Genomic DNA, 23,352 nt, shown 5'->3' with positions numbered 1-23,352 from the left:
GACGGGATTTAGCCGGAAAACGTAAAAGTCGCCGGTCGGTTTCTCAATTTTTCAGATTCCGGCGGCTATTCTTCGCTTTCGGCGATGTTCTTCACAGCCCCGTCGTTTGAGCTGTTGGGGAAGACAACCCCAACCTCTAACCTGTTTCTGTCATTTTACTTTTTAAAAAAAAATAATTCAAAAATCATTCTAATTTCAAAAAATTGTATTTTTAATTCAATATTTATTTAATTAATTATTTTAAATAATTAACTAAAATATTTTAATTCCAAAAAATTATTTTCTTTATTATTTTCAAAAATCTAAATTTGATTTAATTTTTTATAATTAATTTTAAATAATTATCTATGGATTTAATTAATTGATTAATTTATTTAATTAATTAATTTGATCTATAAATAGTTAAATAAAATTTAATTATTATAATTAAGTCAAATAATATTCTAAAAATAATTTTGACGAACTGAGTTATATGTTATATGAAATATGTGATATTTGCCTTATGTGTTTACATGTTATGTTAATTGTGAGTCCACATGTCTATTAAACTTTATATATTTAAATGTGATCTTTATTTGTTGTTATTGGGTGGGTAGACAATAAGTATAGACATATATAATAGACAATTATATATTTTTGGTTAATTGAAATAATATCTTTTATGATAGATACACATAATTCGAGGCATTCAAACCCAGACAGTGATAAAAAGTAAATCATGATTATGTGTGGTAAATGAGACGAGTGGATAAAGAATAGAGGTGAACATAGAATGGTGATTGAAAGTTAGAAAGCGGGTTAATTGAGGCTAGTATTTCTTTCCTATTCTAAATTCAAAATAGTTAAATATATGATATTTCACTGCAATAAATCTTGATTATGCAAGTATCTCTTATTCTTGTTCTTTTATTATGAATTGTGATCTCTTGAGCAAATACCTATTGTTATGGGTTATTTGCGAACCTTGAATCATGATGTTTTAACCAAAATTGGTTTTTATCAAAATACTCTACGGACTGGATGGTTACGAAAAGGGTCAGGGATGGACTGGACCCTAAGGGCCAGGGATGTACCGGACCTTATGATTTATTAGGCCAAAGTGCATGGGTACCGCATATGATGGTGGATCTATGCGGATGGGCATAGGTCCATACTATATTCTGATTGATCAGCAGAGTATAGTACATCTGTAATATCCGGGATATCGCGTGTAATTATTTTTATCAATAAATAATTTTTATATGATTATTATGTGATTTTTGGTGAATTATCTGATGATTGTTGTGGATATGTGGATGTTTATATGTGATAAAGTATAAGTATGTTAATTTTATTATGAACATAATAAAATATAGATAATTATGGTATTTTTCTGGTAATTTTTGGATGATTATATGATTTTATATTGATTTATGAATTTGTTAATTATTTTCTGAATAATTACAAAATTATTTTATAAAGCCGGGAATCGTCCGACTTCAACCATTTTTACGTTTTTACAACCCGAAACTCTTCCGAAAACTCATTCCTAACCTAATCTAGTAATTTCGGACATTTTCCGTGTTTTAACTTTTTCAATCCGGATTACGGTTTGACCCGTGCGCGGCCCGACGAAAGATTTTCGATATGATAATTATTTTGATGTACCAACAAAACCCGTATTCTCGAAAGACGGGATATTATTAGATTATTTTCGTATAAAATGTTTTATAAGAAGCTCGGTTTGGATAATTATCCAATACGGGTATCAAATCGGATCGTTTTTGCAGTTACTTAGCCGCTAGGTAACTAATTTAATGATCCAAAACGATCCAAAATGAACCAATATTCCAAAAACATATATAGCCCTTCTATCATTTCATTTTATTCGTATAATCACAATTAGTCAGTAACACCCCGTAAAATACAGAGAAAATACGAATTAATATCACATTCTTGAAAACTCAAACGCACAAACGAATGCATTATCGAACTCCGATTCGGGCGTGCAATATATCAGAACGAAGCTCTCGAAAAGTTCTTTCATAATCAATCATCCATTTCAGTGCAGAAATCAAGGTGATTTTCTTATTTAATTATTTAAATTCGAATTATTTAAGAATTCATATATGAATATTTGTTCTTGATGTTGTTTATATGATTTGATAATTCCATCGTGCAGATAATAGTTTTCTGGTCAATTTGGTATATTATATGTCAAAAATAGGTTTCAATAACATAGAGAAAATGATGTTTGATTCTCAGAAATGAAATTAGGGTTTTAAACTTTGAATGTTCTAAATCGAGAATTAGGGGTTTCTTGTCTGTTGATTCTGGGTGGAATTTGATACCAACAATGCATTTAGGAGACTTCCGGGAGTCGATTAACAGTTTTTAATCATTTAGAGGAGTCGAATTCAGGCAGTTTTTAATCTTACACTTTTAACCCCCGAACAAAGTTTCAAAACTTTACACTTTACCCCCTGGAATTTTTATTTTTAAAAACTGTTTTTATTTATTTATTTTAATTTCAAAAATGCTTTTTAAATTATTTTTAATTCTTAAAATAAATCGTAATTATTTAATTATTTAATATTAGTTGATAATTAATTATTTAATTAGTCAATTAATTTAAATATTAATTGATTATTTAGTTTAATTAGTTATTAATAAATTTTAATTAATTTAATAATTAGATTTAATTATTTATTTGGATTTAAAAATTTCCAAAAATAGTTTCGAGCTTTCAAATATTATTTAAAATTATATTCAAGGCTCGATAATTTTTATAAAATTATTTTAAAGCCAGATTCGGGTATTCGAACCCTGTTATTTAATTTTAAATCGATTCGGAGACCCGTTTTAAGTCCGAAAAATGTTCAAAAATTCGTATTAAATATTTGGATAATCATTTTAACCCCAAATATTCTTTGAATAATTATTTTAATTAAATATCTTGCGTGCTATGTTCTATGTGTGATGTGATTGATGTGTTATATGCCTATGTGGTTAATGTTTGACTGTTTTAGTCATAACTTTCAATCCGTAAATCAGGTTGGGTAAAACGAAGGGTAGATAAATGCTTATGATGTCTATGTGACGATTAGAAAGATATGAGATTGCATATTGAAAGATACTTGTGATGCCTAGCAGTGTAAGTGAGGCATAGGAAAGAAATCTAGTAATCCGTAAATAGAACGGAAGCGTAGAAAGAGAAGGCAAGTGGTTGATAAATAGAAGCAAGGCATAGGGAAAGAAGAAAAGTGATTGATGAATAAAACTGTGAGATGAATACAAGTAAAGTTGGAAATTATCTGTGATAAGGCAAGCACTTCTGAACCTTCTTCAAGATATATTGCAAATATTTTTAAACTGTTTCATAATATGTCGCTATTATTCAAAAACTCATGTTTTATATTGCAAACACTTTAAACTATTTAACCTTGAACCCTGATTTTTATTGATCTTGAGCCATAAGCCATATTCTTCATAGACCGTTGATTATTGAATTACCAGGTACGAGCCATACACATACGATACTACTCCATAAATATATATATACCACATACTGATTTTGATATTGAATTTCTTAACATATCAATCCTTATTCCTTGTTTAACAGAAGACCAATTCTTGGAACCCTTGAACCCTTGGTCTTCTACTTTCTGATTCTTTCCTTGATTGAAAGCCAATCTTTTTGGATTCCCTGTTATGGCTTCATGGTGTTATGAATCACCCTATGCTTCAAGATAAATATTGGTTATCATATTGAATTGTTTTAGAATATGATGGTTTTATAAATGTGGACCAGATTCATGGTCAGACCAGATTCGTGGTCATAATAGGCCAATGTGTGCCTTGGATCTAGTATATAGAGCAAAGCTGGGAGCCTTGCTCGGGGTTAGTGCGTGACTGATCAACAGCCTAACCTTGGTTTTTTTTAAAAAAATGAAAAGTGAAAATCCAATTCTAATCATTTCATATTCAGAAACTTGATTCCTCTGAATCATTTTAATTGGTGATTGTTTAACCTCAATTATTGTTATTATTACTTGCTGAGCTAGTAAGCTCACTCTTGCAAAATTTTTATGTTTTCAACAGTTGAAAAGGAAATTGTCGGTAAAGAGGATTCCCTGTCCATGTGCAATCTAGGATTTGTGATTAAGTTGGATCGAGCTAGCAGGAGCTTTATATTATAGATGAGTTGTGTAAGATTGTAAGTACGATATCTTTAGCCATTATAAGTTGAATTAGTTGCGATTTGGTAAGATGTAATAAAAGTTAAGATTATGGCTTGTTTTCATACTTTAACCTGTTGCGATCCGTAGTTGTGTAAAGAAGGGTCAATGCATATAATACTTTATATACAAGTTTAAATATTGTGGTGTGTTTTGTGAGCCCCAAACTTCTGACCCGGGTTTGGAGGGCGTCACAACATCTGTTGGTTCTAGTGTCCAGTCTAATTTATTGTTCATCTCCATTAACGATATTCTTTTATTGAAACTTTCATGATTACGAAATCGAACTGATAACTGATTCACAAAATGAATCAGAGAATTGTTCGTTGTTCTTTTTCAGGAAAATATGATTTATGATAAAAGGCTAATAAAGGCTAATGTTTTATTCCCTTAAGTATTTAAACGATAAAGATGTTTATAAAAATCATTTAAAGATCATTTCTTGGAGTTTCACTTGTTAATAATACCTGGAAACCAAACTATGATACTTGCTGGTTATTGTTGGCTCACTCTTGGTTCGTTATTCTCTTATTCTTTTCATCTCAGTGAGGATAACTATAGAGTTCACAATAGATAGCAAAATGGAGAACCCCAACTTTAGAAAATTTGACATGTCAGAATAAATAAGAAAAGGAAGCTGGTAAAGAGGTAATAATATTTGAGTAGTTGTTATAAAATTTAAATGTTTAGACTCTTGTTTCATACCATAACCTATAAATGATCCAGAATTGAGGGGTCATATGTATATTTATTTTAATATATATACTTATATTATTTAAAGTTGTTTGGTGACACCCAATCCTGGCCTCAGATTTGGGGGATTTTACACTTAATCATCCCCTTTTTGAAAAAGAAGATTTCATTTTGATAAGACTTTTCAACTTTTCTTTCCTTGAGCTTGTTGATCTCCTTGGTCCTGTAAAACTTATCTACACAATCTTTTACCAATATATCAGTAATGATTATTGAAGCGTCCAAATGTAAAAAGTGTTATGACTGATTGATTTGAGCATCCTCTAAGATTTGAGCTAATATTAATTAACCAGTTGATACTTGATTATCAACAATAAATTGTGTGACCATATAATTATTGTTGAATAAGGATATAGAGGCACATTATAAGAAAAATAGCTAATTGACAGTAGTTATCTCAAACAACCTTACACTGTTAACTTCATAATATATGATACATTATGATCTTCTAGTAGTTAACAAGTGATAGTTGAGCCTTGTTGCACTGATTTCTAGGTTGTAGTCTCATTCTATCATTGACAAAGTAGTAGGACAAATCAAAAAAAAAAATTCTTAAACCTTGTTTTAAATTTATGACATTGAATCTTAGAGAAGAAAACGTCATAGACAAGTTCAGTAAGATCTTCACTTCTAGAATATGAGAAAACTCATGGGTGAGATCTTTACTGCTACAGACAAATTTTTCCGATAAATGAGGTTAAGTTATGTCAGAGGATTTTGAGTAACAGCTCATAAGCATATATTCATGAAATTAATCTTCATCTATAACTAACTAATCTAAAAGTCTGTCAGACCATAGAACACGCTTGAATGACTCAATATTAGTATTTATTGTTCTAGAATAAACACTGGTATATGAATAATCATTTTTATCATCACTTGCCAGTTTTAAAAACCAATAAGTTTTGAAATAAGATTATTATTATAAATTAAAAATATTACAACTTAATTTTTAAATGAAGAGATCGGTGAGGACTATGTATTCTCAAAGTATGTTGAGTTGTCGACTCATAGCCATTGATGAGCAAGTATATTGATGGTTTTGAAATAGCAGTTAATATAATATGTTTATCAATTTCTAGATAATGTAGACTCATGTTAGGGCGAAAACACGCGGTAATATTCATGCAAGTATACGCGTTCACAAGTAATATAGAATACTTTCTAGTTCGTTCCCACAGAGACTCAGACTAATTATTCTTCAATTAAACTCACTCACCAATGTATGATTACTTCTCAATGTTAAGACACTAACACCTAGAATTGTTAACTAAATATTAACTACAATTAACTACTTAATTAATCACTTAATTAACACTTCAAATTAACAATATTAAAATACTCATGAGATCACAACTTCATTACTAATTCCTTCAATAGTTATTGTTATTATCCTTAGCATGCAACAGTGATGATATTAATCGAATAACACGAAACTGATAAAAGCCAACTTTTATTGTACTAATACCATTCTACCAAGCATCCACAATTGAGATAGAAGTTGAATAGGCATCAATTATGTTGAGTCCTTATATGTCTACAGAAATTGACAACATAACGATTTAAGCACAAGTTATTCCTTTTGATTATACAGGGCGAATAAAACGGTTAGAGTTACCCACAAATCATACATGAACCTATGCTAGCATGGCAAGTTCTAAACCTCGAGATCCACTGTCGCTTCACAAGAGATTAACACCCTATCTTATATGTTCGCGACACACATAAGACGAATACGCACAACCAATACTAGATATCATATAATCATCACACACTAAGGTATCAAATAATTAACTAAAGAATTCCATAGTAAATCCGTTATGACCCCATGATCATGATTAGCCCATGATAGCACTTATCATCATCATGGGTTCATATGAAAACATGATAAACAAACACAAGAGAATAATAACTAAACTAATTATATTAAACCAGAGTACGTCACAAGAGTAATTAGGTTCAAAACAAAGAAAACTAGCATCCACGTTACAATGAAATAAAGAATCACAAGAAAATATGCTTCCTCTTCGTTGCGGTGTGCTAAAACGGTCTTTTTCCTTTTCTCCTTCGTTCCTTTCTTAATACAACGATCCAACCTTGTGAAAATGTCTCTAAATCTACTTATATAATAGTCCCATAAAACTCAGATTACATAGAAGTTGGAAGCCAAACAGAAGTAGAAGTCTAAAATAATTTATCAAAATTCCCGACCTTGGGAAAAAAAGGCGCTCAACTTTCTGCGCGGCCGCTCAGCATAGCTGAGCGGGCGCTCAGGACCCTACTGGAAAATTCCTGAGTTTGCTCCGTTTCTTCGCTGCAATCTGCCCCTTTTTTTTCTCTCGCAATGCTGAACACATGCCAAGGCTTATTCTTGATGATTACTCCTCCGAAATGCAACTAATACCCTGAAATGCACAAACACTAGAAAAACGCATCAAATACACAAAATACTTGATTTCAAGACACCAATTTAAGCTATTTTAAGACGTTCTAAGTGGTATAAAATGCCACTTATCACACCCCCAAACTTAAATTGATGCTTGTCCTCAAGCGTCACAGACTCAAAATCAAATAAAAACATGCATGAATGCAATCTATATGAAATGCAACGATCCCCCTTACTACGAACAAACCAACCAATTTACAACATCCCAACAAACGCAGTTAGGCGACTAAAGATCAATCAAATCATACCAACTAACATACAGCCAGAAACGTGGTGTGTGCAGATGCTTAACAGATATGCTTCGGAACTAGACCAATTATTATGACTCAACCATCATCAAGGCAATCACATGATTATACAAAGAATAAAAATTTTAGGCACAAAGTAACTTATAACACTACAAGAATCATGGGGCTCATTACGGAATCATGCTTTTTATTCACAACAACAATGCTTATTTGACCGTGCAATGAGTGAGGTCCACAAAAGACTTATACAATCCATGTAGCGAACGTTAGGTTAGTGGATCCCAGACTCTAAAGGCCTTAGGTCACTAGGAACAAAGTCCCCTAAGAACTTAATAACTCGAATACCAAAGAGCCCACTGGTGATCAATTATGCATAAACACATACTTCTTTTCTTTTTTTTTCAAAACTTCTGAGCAAGTGCGTTTCGCTCCATCTTGCTCAACCCTAGACTACTCGCATAACATGCGAGCCGGCTACTAGCCATTTGACGCCTAGCCATAACTAGCAATAAATTCCAGTTTTACTCCATTTTTTTTTCTTTTTCATGCCTTTATCACTAAGAACCTATTATCAAATTCTAAGCATAATAAATAGATTAACCTCGAAAACAATCAGATCATAACAACAATCTAGTCCTTAAGCATTCTCTAAGAATTAGTCAAAATAAGTGTTTCTAGCATGCATATCAACCTACATGACTCAACATCACTTTAATGCTATCACTACACTCGCATCAACATCAAAAATCAGTCGGCAAATCATCGCAAAAAGGGATCATGGAATATGCATGAGCTACATGACATGATAAACAAATAAAGCTATAAATAAATAATAAAAAACTATATAGCAAAAATTATGCAACTATATGAACTAAACTATCATGAATATGCAGCTATATGACATACACACAAAATATTCCTTAACTACCACCCCCAAACTTAAAATCGTCACTGTCCCCAGTGAAGGTAGTAGAAAGGAACACAGGGTATACCTACTCGGAGTCATCATCATCATCACCCTCAGTGGGTGGAGTATCAGGCGGCGGGTATGTAGAGTCCTCACCAAAAACTGGCCACTGGATGTCAGCTCCAAGGCCCTGAAAAGCACTCCCTAACGCAAGGGTGAGCTCCTGAGCAAACCTGCTCTGTGTCTCGTACATGGCATCCATCCGCCGTGACAGCCTCCTATACTGGGCATCAGCCATCCCAGCACCCTCCTGAGCTCTCGAAGAACCAGCCTCATCACGCCTATGTCTAGCCATAGTAGCACCTCGTGCTGGACGCCCTCCTGGAAGATGATAACCCAGCCCATGCTCCTCGGGCTCACCACCGGTCCACTCCTGCATCCCTTTTAGAGTCACAGAATCAATCGGAGCAGCGGGCAACTGCAACTGCTCATGAGACGGCCAGTTCACTTCCACTGCTCTGCAAAGCTTCGTGACCGTGGATGCATAAGGGATGTTCATGTGCTTAGCTCCCCTAAAAAACTTCAGAATTCCTTGGTAGATGAACTCACCAAGGTCCACATAGTACTCTTCATTCAAAATTCCCCACAACAACTGTGCTCTCTCAACTGTGACCTCATGTACATGCGAAGAAGGTAGAATATTAGCACAAATAAACGCATTCCATGCACGGGCATACCTGTTCATAGCGATCGCCGAAAAGTGACGATACTCATTAGTTCCTGTCTTGAAGGTCCAAACTGTGCCCGACCTACAGAGAGTAGAACAAATCAAATCCAAGTCGAAATCCTCAGCAGTCTTCTCATTCCAGTTCTCCTCTTCGGGCTTCCTCTCTCTCTGCCCAATCACACGGCAAATCGTCGCTGGGTGATAATCAACCGTCAGCCCTCGGACCACAGAAAACCCATTCTTCTCGGCCTTCGCGTTCGCATAGAACTCGCGAACCACGCTCATCAGTACTGCTTCAGGTGACTCACAGAAAGCTATCCACCCCTTCTCTGCAATCATAGGTAGCAACTCACCATCCCTCCCCGATGGTAAAAACCCCCTCTCCTTCAGAATCGGCTTCCCCAAAAGCCTAGTGTACTCCTCCTCCGCAGCTCTGTCATTCAACCGAGGCCTCGCAGCAGTACCCCTCGATGAATCAGCAGTAGGGACTGTGCTACTGCTATCAATAGTCCTTGCTCTCTTGGGTGCCATTGAATCAGAATAAAAGTGCTTGAGAATAGTGTTTTTGTGTTTTGGGAGAGAGTTTGAGTGTAGAAGATGTGTGGGAGATGTATAGGATAAGTGTATGTATATATAGGGTATGGATTAGGTTAAAATTAGATTAAGAGTGGGTTTGAGGGATAAAATCATGGGGTAATGGGGAAAGAAATCGTGGGTAATGGGGCTGTAATTTATTTTTTTAATTTTATGATTTTTTTGGAATTTTTTATGAACTGAAAAAAAATTCTGGCAGTCGACCCCTGAGCGGTCGCTCTCAGGGGTCTCTGGTGAAAAACTTCCGAGCCCGGTTTTTCTGATTTTTTTGTGGTTTTGGATAGGTTATTAACTTCTAAGGGTTCCTGTAACAACAAATCATGGGTTGCCTCCCACACAGCGCTTCTTTTTCGTCATTAGCTTGACGTTGCGTACCTTCCTTAAGTTGACAATAAAATGGCACTAACTACTTCTCGGGTTGCCGTGTCCCCATAGTAGTGCTTCAAACGTTGACCATTAACCTTGAATGCCTGGTCTGGATCATTCTCAAAAATCTCCACCGCTCCATGTGGAAACACAGTTTTGACAATAAAAGGTCCAGACCACCTTGATTTCAACTTCCCAGGAAAAAGTCGGAGACGAGAGTTGAATAAGAGAACTTGTTTCCCCGGCACGAATAACTTAGGATGTAGCCTCCTATCATGCCACCTCTTCACCTTTTCCTTGTACATTTTGTTATTCTCGTACGCTTGAAGTCGAAATTCATCAAGTTCATTAAGCTGAAGCATTCTCTTTTTACCAGCTGCATCTAAATCTAGGTTCAACTTTTTCAACGCCCAATAGGCCTTGTGCTCAAGCTCCGCAGGTAAATGACATCCCTTACCATACACCAGTTGAAACGGGGACATACCAAGTGGAGTTTTGTATGCTGTTCTTTAGGCCCAAACAGCTTCATCGAGCTTTAAAGACCAATCCTTCCTTGACGGACAAACAAACTTCTCTAGAATACGCTTGATCTCTCTGTTAGACACTTCCGCTTGACCATTTGTTTGCGGATGATAGGCAGTAGCAACTCGATGATTCACATTATAACGCTGCATCATAGAAGTGAACTTACGGTTGCAGAAATGCGACCCTTCATCACTTATGATTACCCGAGGCGTTGCAAACCTTATGAAAATCTGCTTATGAAGAAAATTCAACACTGCCTTTGCATCATTTGTCAGTAAAGCTTTGACTTATACCCATTTTGAGACATAATCGACTGCCAGCAAGATGTACTGATTATTGCAGGACGAGACAAAAGGCCCCATGAAATCGATTCCCCAAACATCAAAGACCTCGACTTCAAGCATCACATTTAACGGCATCTCATCCTTTCTCGTTAAATTTCCCACTCTTTGGCAACGATCACACCTTAAAACAAACTGATGCGCATCCTTAAACAAAGTAGGCCAGAAAAAACCTGCTTGCAGAATACGAGCTGCCGTCTTCTCACCACCATAGTGTCCACCATAAACTGTGTAGTGGCAGTCTCGTAATATCCCCTCTATCTCACAGTATGGGATACATCTCCTGATGATCTGGTCAGCTCCCTATCTAAACAAATATGGTTCATCCCATATATACCACTTCACCTCATGCAGAAACTTCTTCTTTTGAGCTGAGGTTAAATTAGGAGGCATTATATTGCTGACAAGATAGTTTACAATATCTGCAAACCATGGCTCTTCCTCCTGAACTGCGAACAACTGCTCATCCGGAAAAGATTCGTTGATCAATGTCTTATCCTGTGAAGTAGACTCGGGATTCTCCAATCTAGAGAGATGGTCAGCTACTTGATTCTCAGTACCTTTTCGATCCTTGATCTCTAACTCAAATTCCTGAAGTAAGAGCACCCAACGAATGAGTCTCGGCTTCGAATCCTTCTTGGAAACCAAATAGCGAATGGTCGCATGATACCCTGAAATGCACAAACACTAGAAATAATACCCTAAAATGCACAAACACTAGAAAAACACATCAAATACACAAAGATTGAGAAACATTTTGACATACCTAGATCACTTATCAACCTTTTGGAAGTGATTTCTGCTTGGTAGTGATATTTGCTTGTTGTTGATGTGATTGACTCTTGATTTTAAATTGAACCTTCGGTAAATGCAGAAGCTGCTGGTGATGTCTTAGTAGTTTGAATTCATTCCAACTGTAAGCCGAGGTTAGTAAATTGACTTTTTGTTCATGAATTATGTGATCATCATACAGCTTCAGTATCTTAACTCTCATCAGTAGAGTTTGACACATATTAAGCTTCATTACAAATTCAAGAGTTTAGTTTATCTTCTTGATGGTGACAACTGCTTGTATATTCATTCATGTTAATTTGTACACTGCGCAAACTACATCTAGACTTTCATTTAGATTATACTCAGAGTCTCTAGATCATCAATTTTCAATAATTGATGACCCCTTGAGATATCTCAATATTTTCTTTAAAAGCTTTTGAGTAGGAAAAATACCGGAAACATACTAAGAAACAAGCACATAAACATGTGATAAATGTAATATTTGATCTACTGTGAGTTTAAATATAAAGAGAAGAAACTCAGTTCATATATCTTGAAATATTTACAAAAGCACACATTTTTAACAGAAAATAGTTATCATAAGTTATTTTGCAGATGTATAATCAATTAGGTGAAACATCCAAAGATAGACAAGCATACACAGTATTTGACTTAAGAAAATTTCATCATTCACTTTATTTTCTTGAAAATAAAGAAAATTAATGAGCTCACATATCATGCTCATTTTATATTTAACTTGAACAAGATTTTGATACACCCTTTTAAAGAGCCATCCAAAGTAAATTCAAGGACTATTTATTCACAATAATATACAATTATTCTAGACAAAATATTTTTTTATCAGAGAGATGTTTTAGGAATTTGTACTACTGAGGAAATATCTCTTGGATAAATGCTGACAGTAGCAGTCATGTCAGGCTCTAGATAATTGTATTTGTTCACAGAGTGCTTTCAGAAGCTAGTCCTCATGTTTTATCTTCCTTGAATCATCCAGATCCTAAGATTGAGGAAAAGAAGCTTTTTTCTTAGAAACTATAGTTAGGAAAGCACTCCATGTTTGAATCCTGGTAATTTTGAGAGATGTCATGCACTGAATAAACATGAAATATTTAGATTGCTCCTGACTTTGTCATCAGTGAGAGATTTCACTTTAAATCTTTTCTTTCTAGATGTTTTGATATAATTCCTTGATGTCATGCTATTTCCTTCTACCTTGTTTCTGAGTACTCAAAAGATCTCTCTGACAGACTTGTCTTCCGATCTGGGCACCATCTCTTTGACTTTGTTTGTCTCACGTTTTTTGTTTCCCCCTCTATTTTATTTGGATTCCCGCCTGAATCCAAATAAAATTAAAGGTGATTCCAAATTTTAAAAAAAAAAATTGAAATGTTTTTAAGGTGATTTAGGTTTGGAAGAATGATTTTCTAAAATATAAGACAACAATTTTAAAATTAAACCATTGTACGAAAGTGTACAAACAAGCCTCTTTTTAGGAAACCATTGTGTCATGACATCAACCTTTTTGACAAAATATAAGACAACAGTTTGGGAGGAAATCCATTGTAAGAACCTGTACAAACAAGTCTTTTTCGTTCAACCATTGTCTATTGACATCAAATTTCTTGACAATCCCAAAGACTTGAATGTGACTTGAATGGGACTTGAATTGTTACCGTAAGCTTACAAAATATGCTACAAGAGAAGTGATTGGCATGTAAAAACTCACATTATTAAACACATGTTTAAATATCACTATGGTTATATGAAATAAATAACTTATATTTTTTCGTTATAATATGTTGTATCATAATCATATACGTACGTAGATCCCGTCATTACTTTCGAAATATAGTCGATAACTATACATATGAAAGATTCAGGACTTGTTAAGTTTACAATATTACATAGAGACACCATATGAGTAAAGAAAAGTGAAACGAGCCATTTAATGACGATCCATTTGAATATTTCATTTTTTCTTAATTTAATTTGATATAGGGGTTTAAAATTTGGAAGAATGATTTTCTAAAATATAAGGCAACCGTTTTAAAATTAAACCATTGTACGAAAGTGTACAAACAAGCCTTTTTTCAGGAAATCATTGTGTCATGACATCAACCTTTTAGACAAAATATAAGACAATGGTTTGGGCGAAAATCCATTGTAAGAATCTGTATAAACAAGTCTTTTTCGTTCAAACCATTGTCTATTGACATCAAATTTCTTGACAATCCCAAAGACTTGAATGGGATTTGAATCGATACCGTACGCTTTCAAAATGTGCTACAAGAGAAGTGATTGGAATTTAAAAACTCACATTATCAAACACATGTTTAAATATCACTAAGGTTATATGAAATAAATAACTTATATTGTTTTGTTATAATATATTGTATCATAATCATATACGTATGTAGATCCCGTCATTACTTTTGAAATATAGTCGATAACTATACATATGAAAGATTTAGGACTTGTTAAGTTTACAATATTTCATAGAGACATTGTATTAGTAAATAAAAGTGAAACGAGCCGTTTAATGTTGATCCATTTGGATATTTCGTTTTTTCTTAATTAATTCGATATAGGGGTTTAAAATTTGGAAGAATGATTTTCTAAAATATAAGAAAACTGTTTTAAAATTAAACCATTGTAGAAAAGTGTACAAACAAGCCTTTTTTTAGGAAATCATTGTGTCATGACATCGACCTTTTTGACAAAATATAAGACAACCGTTTGGACGAAAATCCATTGTAAGAACCTTTACAAACAAGTCTTTTTCGTTCAATCCATTGACTATTGACATCAAATTTCAAATTCATCTTGCATGTAAGGATTTGAAAAATCTAGTAAAAGTACCACTCCCGACAACGAGGCTTGTTCCCGATTTACTAGATAAATTTTTAAAATGATTTTTCCGATGATCCAACCGTATAGATGTTAAGATATATCAATTTTAGTCATATGACAAAAATATTAAAAAAAATTCAAATTCATCTTGTATGCCAAGATTAGAAAATACTAGGAAAAGTCCAGCTTCCGACAATGAGACTCGTTCCAGATTTACTAGATTTACTAGATAATTAAGGAAAAATCCAACTCCCTAGAATGGGATTTGTTCCTGATTAAATAGATAATTTTTAAAAATAATTTTTTCAATGATACAATCGTACGGATGTGAAGATATATCATTTTACTTATTAGAATTTTAAAAAAAAAATCTAATTCATCTTAGATGATCGGAATAAAAAATCTAGTAAATTAAGGTATTACTCCCCAAAATAAGATAATTTCTCGATAAACAAGATAATTGTATAAAAATTTTCTAGTGTCATAAATAAATTATCGTACTATATTAAAATATAAAAAACTAAAAAATAATTATTTTATAATATTAATATATATATATATAATTATATTATACATATTTTTTTCCCTTAAAATATTTTTTGTTTCCCCCCTTTAACAAAATAATTTTGCCTTTGTTTCCCCCTAATTTATCCTGCCCCTCTTTCACTCTAACCCTACTATAATCATCTCCATCATCTGCCGCCTCTCCACCTCTCCACCCTAACACACCATCTCTCGCTTCTCTCACACTCCTATCTTACCTCATCTATCTTCTAAATCTCTTTCATTCACTTTCACTCACTCATTAATCCTAGATTCTTGAGCAAAATCAAACATTAGTTTAAGAACTCTTATTGGATCGATTTTTAGTTATTCAAAATCCGAGTTGTAATTTGTTTGTGATTGATTCGATTGGAGTTAATTAGGCCGAAGCCTGCCTTTAATTAGCATAAAATAGTAAGTTTATCGACTCTTTTACAATTTTAGATAATTTTTTTCTTTCTGCCTATACCATTTAAGATTTATTCATACTCTATGTTTCTTCTCTTCAGTCTCTATGTATTTTTTATTTTTCTATTTAGAGCTTTTGAGATGATTTAGAGTTTTTGGGTTTTGATTTAGGATTCAGTTTAAATTGGGATTTGCTGTTTTAATTTGGGATTTTCATTTTGGATTTAGGCTTTCTTTTAAAAAATATATATTTAGAACTTATTCTGTAAATTATCATATATAGATTTTGCAGTGGTGGAAATTCAAGCATATGCATTAGTTGCTCAGGCCAACCTCTTGGCAGCCCAAACAAGGGAGTCTGGTGATGTAAATACAATAGATTGGAGACAGAGATATTTAGGAATCATAAGTTTCTCTGCAATTGTGTTATAAATTTTTGTATATGGTATATTTTTACAATGCAACAAGAGGTAATTAAACTATCAGCAGCAATATTACTAGTTCTTACCTAACAATTAGCTAATCTAAATTTTTTTGAAACTAATTCCATGATATATAATTTGATTTCCAAACTTATAATTCGGTCTCTTAATTGTGATGTATACTATATCTATGCATATATTAATTGAAAGTTTTTTTCCTGATACTCCTTAAAGTTATAACATATATGCACTTATTTGTTACCAGGTAGCCGAACAAAGCTCAGGTCTCTCACTTTCTTGACTCCATTGTGTGCTTCACTTTTTGGGTAAGATAATATTGTCATAGAGTTTTCTTTTTCTGTCACATGTATTAAATACAATCAGAATTTGTAAATTTTAGTAGTAGTTATTAAATGGTCTCATGGTTTCTCATATGTTTTACAATCGAGTGCTACTAACTCTTCAACAACTTCTCCAATAAAATAAACAAGGCTCCAAGAGAAATATATTCTACATACATCCTTCTGTTTTAGAGATGAATTATTTAGTTCGTCTTCAGTTTTTGTGGATATGTCTTGTGAATAGTTCTTGCTACTTCAGATGCAATTATATAGCGATAGAGAAATTATGATATCTATAAAACTTAAAGCGTAAAATTCAGATTTACTTGATAATAATTTCTAATATAAGTGGTGCCTTAGAAAAGTGAGATTATGTATGTCCCTATTTTGTTATCTTTAAAATGGTAATGCATTGTATTTATGAATGATTAGTAAGCACCTTTTATTTACCATGAAATGCAGTGCAATCTGCTCTGCTAGGATGCATTGCCAATCATTAGGTTAGATTTTCATTTGGATATTGTTTACTTTATCTAATGTATCTTCCATGCGGTGAAAGTTCTTCTTAGGTAATCCAGGAAGCAAGTTTTATTATTGGCAGAGAATTCTGAAAACTAAAGCACAAAGAAAGGAAATTAAAAGGTGATTCAATATTAATAATGCATGAACTAATATCTAGTAACCATGGCCTAAACGTTGATTTTTCTCTCCAAACTAGAGGTTTATATATTCTATTTTTTTAACAATATATAGAGGGTTAAAGATAAGGTGTACAATTGTGACATTGATGACCATGCTTAATGATGAAATGGATGGATTAATTTGTAAACATCATGAAACCTTTTTTTTTTATAAATTTAATCTACTACTTTTCTCAATATATAGTATCACAAGATGAATAACATCACATCTTCATTGCAGGTCTAGACAGCCCAAGTCCTGAACCACTTTTTAACACTTTTTTTAAAGAATACCTTCCACCAAGTATCGGTACCTTGTGCTAATAAAAAAGTTTTATTAGCACATTCCACAAGTTTAATATATCTCTTTCTTCTTCTGTGTAGTTTTTCTGATTCTGGAAAAAAATTTAGCCTTATGATTAATTTGTAATGTCAACTCAGACCTTCTAATGTGGTCATTGCTAACTTGATTTACTTTATGTTACCTTTTTAGGTGTTAAGGTATTTTTGGTTGCTCTATTTCATGTTATAGAGGATCTTTTAAATGAGGGCAAGGAGTCAATGGTGAAGCAACTGTTAAAGGTAATTTATTAATAGGTTATAATTTATACAACATCACACTACTTCTTGTTATATACTTACCATAGCCTAAATAATTTTCTTGTCTCTGATAATTATGTTATAGAAGCACCGGACACAACTGAAGTCTGGTTGGATAAAAATGGACTTGTAACATCTTCACACATGAAGGGGCAGGCCGATCAATGACTTTCCTTTGAACGCTTGATTTGTTGTAACCATTCCTCGTGCATTTATTGATATGAACTCAATACATATTTTAGAAATTTATTTTAGGTATCATTGTATTCTCCTTGTTAAGTTTTATTGTATCTTATGTTAATTGTAAAATTATTGTATGAGTACGAGAATATCATTACAATTATTTATTTAAAATGATAAAGTTAATGTTGTAAGCATTGTTTAGTAAAATAAAAATACCCAGTGTGATAATTTATACTAGACAACAGTTGGTACAAAAGTAAACCATTGTCCTTAGCTATATTAGACAATATTTGGCACAAAAGTAAACCATTATGCTAAAGATATTCGACAATGATGTTTTAAAAGGCATACACTTGTATGAAACAAACTTATACAACTGATTAATAGAACTTAAATATTGTGCCTTAATGATTTACACAATAGATCAAATGATTAACACCATTGTATGTACAAATCCTAACAACACATTGGGATCACTACATACCATTACTAGATTAGCTTATAACAATATCTAGGTTATTACAAAAGTTGTTGTGAGCATAGCTGTTATGACCGGCATTTTGTGTAATATTATTTGTGAACTTTGTTTAATATTAGAGCCGATTATAAATATACTTAATGACTGTACGTTTGTGTGAATGGAATTTGCTGCGTTATAAGTTGCTTTATGTAGATTATAAATTTTTCAAAGCAAGAGTTTTATTATTTGCCTTTATTTTTGATTTATAAGGAATATTCTATACCTTGGAAAATTTTCTTTTAAAAATTATTTCATTCACAAATTTCAAAAGTGATCTCATAAAATTTCCAAAAATCCAAGTTATTTTATGGTACAACTTTTATAATTTTCGAATTATTAATTTTATTTATAAAAATTATTCTTTGAAACTAATTGTTTATTTAATTTGAATTTTACTCTTTTTCCCATGCATGCAAATCACTTCTAATTCAACTCAAGGGCACTAAAGTCAATAAACACCCCACTAACCACTTCTACCAAGGCCACTTTACCAAAACACCCTTGCATGCATTTTTACTTTCAATAAGAGAAGGGAGATAGTGGTAAAAGCACACTCCACTCATCAATTTGCATAAGTGTAATGATTTAACCTCAATCAAACTCACACTCAACCACATTTACTTCACTCCAACTCATCTCTCTCTTTTTCTCTCTTCCCCGTCCCTCTCTTTGCTCTCGGCCGAAGCCCCCTCCCCACTCCCTTCCATCATTTTTCCATCCCATTTCTCATCTCCCATAGTGTAATTCTCCTACCTACATTTATTTTATATACTTCCCAAGAGTTTTATGAATGGGGGATGAAGTTTCATGGTTGCATGTGTAGCTTTTATGTGATCTCCAAAGAGAAACTCTTGATTCTTGTGAATTTAAGAGCTCTCTATGAGATACATTTCATATATGTTTTAACCAAGTATTTTATGGAGAAACCATGCCTTAAAAACCTTTGCATGCTACTGAAATTTCACTATATAATCATGTTTAGCCATGCATGCTAGTTTTAAGATGTTAATATGATGATCAACCATGTTGTGTATGCTACTCTTCTCGAAATCATGTTTTCATATTTAAAATTTTATAAATTCGAATTATTTGTGCTTGAAATAGATTGTTTCCATGATATATTTCTTAATAATAGTTAAGAGAAGATACATTTCATTATTATTAAGGTTGATTAATAGGTTCAAGACGAATTTAGAAGAATATAAACTCCATGTTTAGCCGAACCCTTGTTAAGTGTTTTCCTTGAGTTGCATGTTATATTTTTTTATTTGCATGTACGTGTACTAGGGCATGGATGATCTCCACTCCTGTTGAGGCACTATTTTAGGATGTTGATGCACTAGGTTTGCTTTGTTAAAGGTTGGATGCTTGGTTAATAAGTGGGAGTTAAGGTGGAAAGGGTTTGGTTAGTGTTTGCATTTTTCCAGAATTTTGCGCTAGTTTGTGGGGAAGTTTTGATTGGGCATTTGTTGTGCACTTTGAGGCCCAAGCCACCAGAATCTAGAACTAGGAGTATAAAATAGGTTTTAGGTGTTTGTTGGAGGTTTGTAAGACGTTTGGTTAGGTGCACGAGTGGAATCACAAAATCTGTCCAGCAGGGGACAGTTTTGTTGCAACTTAGAAATGGGAAGTTTTGACCATGTCATAGGAGGCCCTCATTAGGCCCTGTTGGGCCTTAGTTAGAGGGAGTGTCAGAGGAGTTTTTCCAGCCATAGTTCATAGGATTTGAGTTAGAATAATATGTCACAAGTTAGTTCAAGTCAGGACCTTTTCTGCCCAGAAAAACAGGGGAACCATGGACTTTAAGCTTAGGCCTAGGGAGGCCCAAGCTAGGACCTTGAGCCACATCAAGTTTGGGAGTTGCCTTATGATCAGAAGAGTCTAGTGTAGAAGTTTTGGAGGTAAAATTGCAGCGTAAGAGTGTCTAATGTACCCAAGAAACCTTAGATGTCATTCTAAAATTTACCATAGTAAGCACCTTCACTTACCACATAGTTTTAGAGTACTTATGAGTGAGTCCTAGGTTGACCACTATAGTTGCAAGATAGCACAAAGCCAGTAGAGTGAAAGGCCCAAGTGAGGGTCAATAGGATTTGGATGTTTTAGTAAAGGCACATCGAGTTAGGAGGCCAAAATTTGGAGATTTTGTCTAGTTTAGTGATCAAGTGACTTAAATTGTGGAGCGAGATCATCCAAGCCTAGTGTTACAATATGGTGTGAGTGATATTATTTGGCACTTAAATATGGATGTGAGTATATGTGGCTATGTGTATTATTATGTTTTTAAGGTGATTATAAATTGCGTGCATATAGGCCTGAGTGCCATTTGTCTTTAATTTCGGGTTGTAAATAGGTTGAGTTGGTGAGAATATATAATAATGAGGTTATTATTAATTGTGTAGGATCTCGAGATGAGGGTAAACTTGCCACTAAGGTTGAGTAAAGCTTCCAGTTGCTCCTACTTGCCAGTCCAGTCCAGTCCAGCCTTTCTCAAGGGAAGTGATTTAACCTGTTTTCTTTTAGCTTACACTGCGACTGTGTGATAACTAGTTCCTATATATATGATGCGAGTATCCTGATTTATCCTGTTATACCTGAACCAAGTGATTCTCAAATCTATCTTCGTATTATACAGAAATACCATGAACCCTCAAGTATTTATTGCAAGTAGATCAAAAGTCATACCATGCTAGTATACCAAAGTAATTGTGATGCCATGATAAGATAGAGATTTGTTATAATACTTTATTGATCCTTTTGATTAACATGCTATTGATTCCTGAGAAATCTTGATATTTTACCCTGATGCTTTGATTCAACTCTTGTAATAACCTCGATAGAAACTTTATCTTGATACCTAGAAGCCAGTCACTCCTTAAAGTCGTTCATGATTGTTTGATAACCCTATTCTTACCCTAACACATGATACCCTGTTATACTTCGAATTAATGATCACCTTCTTTGTATTTTAATACCTATACCTTATCTGGAACCATTATCTTAAGCCTAATAAGGCTTTGTTCTTTCATATTATCTGATAGCCTTGCTAAATCTTCTTGTCAAAGTCCTTGTAAATAGAAACCTTTCAATTACCCTGATAGAGTAAAGTCTACCCTGAGATTTAGTGAACATATTTCCAGTGTTTCAAATTTGATCTATAATCCCTTGATAAAGATGTTTACTGTTTAAGAAATTTATTACCAATTGGCATTAGTTTTTGAAAGGATTAAAAGTTTGGATTTTCAGTCCTAAAGGGGGATAAATGTTTTCTTTAAATAGTGGATCTGGACTGAGACGCGAGTCCTTTCCACACTTATATTGTAGACTTAAAAGTTTCCTAGGGATCCCATTAATGTTTTAGAACCCAGCGAGGTTCGGGATTACTTCGCGGCTGATCACCGGCTGTAATCCGTAGCGTCATAAAATGGTTTTTGATTAAGAAATGATTTTGGAAATGTTTTGATACAAATAAATGATGCCATCAACCAAAAGTTCATCTCTTGTTATTATTAGCTCTATCTTCACATTATTATTCTTTTAAATATATCTCAATTTATGTTTTGTACCGTATTATTTAGCACTTGCTGAGCATTTGGCTCAATACTTGCTTTCACCCTGATATTACAGCTAGCAACTATGGTTAGATTCAAGCAGATAACACGTAAGACTTGTGATGCCGATTCGTATGTTCGAGCTCAGGTATAATACAAGATAGTTTTTTGTGAGGACTCGATATTAAAACCAGTTGTAATACTTAGAAGTGTTGGGCTGTTCCAAACCCTAAACTGTAAGATCTTGGATTCGGTTGTATTTACTTTCTTTCATCTATTGTAATAATTTTATATTATGTATTGTTAAGTTGGGGGTGTGACAATAGCTAAAACACAATACCCAAAAAATAAAAAATCGTTGCATAAAGTATCTGATACATTTGTTTCTTAATAAAAACCATTGTGTAACTAGATGAAATAAATACATAAACTTTTGTAGGAGTCAATTCTCATAACACTATTTTTAACTATTGTGCCTGTCAATTGTTACAACGGCTAAAAAACTGTTGTTTGTAGAATATTATAAAGGGTCATATGGGTTGTGTGAATAAAAAGAGACAAAGGCTTTATATTCAGTTGTGTGATGTATTTGTTACAATGGTGCGTAACCATTGTATGAGTGCCAGACACACCGCCCCCGGATAGACAACGAAAAAATTATCTTTTAGACAACGATGGAAAACCATTGTCTGATTCAATATTTCTTGTAGTGCTAGAACAATTTGTTTACTATTATTTTTTCTTTTTGTTAAATGTGCACAGTGGGCTAGCAAGAATCGAAAATCCTACAGCAGGAAGGATCTTGATGTTGTTCGTATGGAGACTCTTAACTATATCGAAGGATTTATGTAGCTAGCTGCTTTGCTTATCTAAATTTCATGAAATGAAACTGATGCTTATTAATTATGTCAAAACATTTGTAAACTTACCATCACTGCTGTTGATATTATAGTCGTATATTATGGTACTTTAGGGTTGTACGCGCGTAGCGCAGGCTGTTGATGCTGATGTTATGCTGATGGCTTTTGGTAATGAAACAATTTGGTACTTTAAGGTTTCTATATGGATTTGGTGTTAGATTTAGATAGTATTGTTTTGGTTTGATCTTGTGTTGGCTTGCTGATGATTTAATTAACTTAGGTAGGAAGTTTTTTATGTTTTGGTTTAGAAGCCATTTGGTATTTTGCCATTTGGTATGTTATGGATGCATATAAAACAATTAGTACCTTTCTAATTTTTAGGCATATAGACATCAGTTTCTGCACACATTCTTAAAAACTATTGTTAAACTATTATATGGACATCAGTTCTTAAATAAATCTGCAAAGCACCTGA

General features: G+C 33.4%; 1 long non-coding RNA gene across 3 annotated transcripts; it reads left to right on the top strand.

Moving 5' to 3' along the window:
* The first annotated feature begins 15,425 nt into the window (after nucleotides 1-15,425).
* Nucleotides 15,426-18,103, top strand: LOC141661637 (uncharacterized). Of its 3 annotated transcripts, XR_012550065.1 has the most exons (5): nucleotides 15,426-15,726; nucleotides 16,004-16,190; nucleotides 16,408-16,468; nucleotides 17,657-17,745; nucleotides 17,849-18,103. It is a non-coding gene; the product is annotated as an uncharacterized LOC141661637 (long non-coding RNA). The 3 variants fall into 3 exon arrangements; XR_012550064.1 differs by lacking the exon at nucleotides 16,004-16,190; XR_012550066.1 differs by lacking the exon at nucleotides 16,004-16,190 and having other exon boundaries at nucleotides 17,405-17,745.
* The last annotated feature ends 5,249 nt before the right edge of the window (nucleotides 18,104-23,352 follow it).

Source organism: Apium graveolens, chromosome 5 (assembly GCF_009905375.1).
Source record: "Apium graveolens cultivar Ventura chromosome 5, ASM990537v1, whole genome shotgun sequence".
Taxonomy (NCBI): domain Eukaryota; kingdom Viridiplantae; phylum Streptophyta; class Magnoliopsida; order Apiales; family Apiaceae; genus Apium; species Apium graveolens.
The sequence above is the reverse complement of the archived record's forward strand: the minus strand, read 5'-3'. Positions and strand labels throughout refer to the sequence as shown.